The sequence below is a fragment of the Schistocerca piceifrons genome, unplaced genomic scaffold (genome assembly GCF_021461385.2).
Source record: "Schistocerca piceifrons isolate TAMUIC-IGC-003096 unplaced genomic scaffold, iqSchPice1.1 HiC_scaffold_1052, whole genome shotgun sequence".
Taxonomy (NCBI): domain Eukaryota; kingdom Metazoa; phylum Arthropoda; class Insecta; order Orthoptera; family Acrididae; genus Schistocerca; species Schistocerca piceifrons.
In genome coordinates, this window is record NW_025726855.1 from 1 (window position 1) to 2,500 (window position 2,500).

Here is a 2,500-nt window from a genome sequence, read left to right on the forward strand (position 1 = left end):
TAACCTATGTTGTACCTTAACCTAACCTATGTTGTACCTTAACCTAACCTATGTTGTACCTTAACCTAACCCATGTTGTACCTTAACCTAACCCATGTTGTACCTTAACCTAACCCATGTTGTACCTTAACCTAACCCATGTTGTACCTTAACCTAACCCATGTTGTACCTTAACCTAACCCATGTTGTGCCTCAACCTAACCCATGTTGTGCCTCAACCTAACCCATGTTGTGCCTCAACCTAACCCATGTTGTGCCTCAACCTAACCCATGTTGTGCCTCAACCTAACCCATGTTGTGCCTCAACCTAACCCATGTTGTGCCTTAACCTAACCCATGTTGTGCCTTAACCTAACCCATGTTGTGCCTTAACCTAACCCATGTTGTGCCTTAACCTAACCCATGTTGTGCCTTAACCTAACCCATGTTGTGCCTTAACCTAACCCATGTTGTGCCTTAACCTAACCCATGTTGTGCCTTAACCTAACCCATGTTGTGCCTTAACCTAACCCATGTTGTCGCCTTAACGTAACCCACGTTGTCGCCTAAACCTGCTCTGTAATTGTTATACGACTCGTTCAATTACTGTAGTGTTGCCCACCCGCAACCCTCGCAATATAGTTCGCTACTCGCACTGCCCGCACCCCTGTGTATCGCTTCATGTTAAACACCTTGCAAGTCTTGCTCACTTTCCACATGCTCCTGCTGTACACTGTAATGTGGATGGCAGCAGGACGTACATGCCGCCCCTCCCCACGTCCCCACCTTGCCCCCTGCCTTCGCAAGCTGGTTGGTGAGAAGTTTGCATGTTCAATGCCCTTCGCATGCGACGTACTCAGGCTACGTTGTGGTGCGGCCTGTGTCAACTGTCCGCTGATGTCGTACGCGTGAACCACAATCTGTACTGCACATTCGTCCTTATGTACTGAATGATACATCGTGGCACATGTGTGACCGCACAACGACTGCGCCCAAAAACGGCGGACCATACAGTGCAAATATTGTGCACGCAGCTACGTGTCGTCTCCCTATGAGAGCTGGATTGCAGTGTGGTACGCCATAGAGACGTGTGGGAGGAACGGACGCCGTGGATGGCGATCAGCATGAGCTGTCTGTTGATGTATTCGGACCTAGTCGTCTCTCCTCACACACCGTGATGGCATGGTGCACCGCGTTCCATATCTGCGACATGCTACAGAGGCCGGTTGACAGTCGTTCGAGCAATGGACATCGCATACGTACGGGGGCCACCTTCCACGTATTGTCTAGGCGTGCACATTTTGTTGCGTGTATGTGGGCAGACGTAGTGTGGCGTGACACCTGACACAGGCATGCAATAATCGTTGAAGTTGCAAATGGCGATGGACGCCTGCGTTTTCTGGTGAAGTTACGCAAATGAACAAATGGTAACCTGTTGTGGTGCGGTTGTTCTCGCTAGGGGTGAATCGGTGATGGCGACGATAGGTTGAGGTACTAACCGGTTGTTCCAGCGATACCCACCATGCCGACGAAACTGAACGGCATCTGGGTGTGAAGCGATACGCGGCGGTGGCTGGGTGGGACCGTCCCCGGCCGGTGAGGGGGCGCCTCCCGGCGTGCTGGCCGCGCGGTGCGTGGGCGCACGCGCTACAGCCGGCTGGTGGGGGCGGCCAGTGGCAGGCGCGCCGGCCGACGGACGCGGCAGGCGTCGCAGCTGCGCGCCGGCGCACCCTGCGCGCGGCGCCGTGCGGCCAAAGTAGGTCCTCGCGGGCCCGGTGCGAAGCGCGGTGGACATCTTCAGTGTGCTGGTCCGATTGAGGACTGTGTGCGTTGAGGATGCGCCGCCGCCCGGCGCTCGGCGCCGCGACGCCGTCTGCTGCTCGGTCGCCCCAGCGGTTCTCGCTGGTGGTTTGTATCGCAGCTGTGCGGATGTGTTGGCGCGTGCGCTGTGCTGGGAGAGTTCGCTTCGGCACCCAAGTGGGGCTTTTGTCCTTCTGTGGCGCTGGCGTTGGAGCTGCCGGTCACCGTAGGTGGCGCGTGTTGTCTCCCGCCGGCAATGCCACGACAGCACGCTCCCGGGCCTCTGTCGGCAGCGGCAAGCTCAGTTGGGAGCACGGGTGGTCGCACCGAAAGCGTCTACTCGCCTAACTCCGGGCGATTGCGCCTCTCTCGAACCCGACCAAGTACTTGGGACGGCGCTGCGCGCCGCCGGGACCTGAGAGGGTTTCGAGGTGTATTGTGCAGGGGAGCTCAGCCTCCTCCTGTTTGCAGAATGATTGAGCGGACGCTTGCGTGTTCGCGCGGGCCCCCGGGACACACTCCCGGGCGGCCGGCTGCTCAGCTCTAGTTGACGCAGCTCCCTGGTTGATCCTGCCAGTAGTCATATGCTTGTCTCAAAGATTAAGCCATGCATGTCTCAGTACAAGCCGCATTAAGGTGAAACCGCGAATGGCTCATTAAATCAGTTATGGTTCCTTAGATCGTACCCACGTTACTTGGATAACTGTGGTAATTCTAGAGC

General features: G+C 56.4%; 1 non-coding gene across 1 annotated transcript in view; it reads left to right on the forward strand.

The window, feature by feature from the left end:
* Window positions 1-2,336: 2,336 nt before the first annotated feature.
* Window positions 2,337-2,500, forward strand: part of LOC124726168 — a 1,909-nt gene continuing 1,745 nt past the window's right edge. The window contains exon 1 of the ribosomal RNA XR_007006752.1: window positions 2,337-2,500. This exon is cut by the window's right edge and continues 1,745 nt beyond it. This is a non-coding gene — a ribosomal RNA (small subunit ribosomal RNA).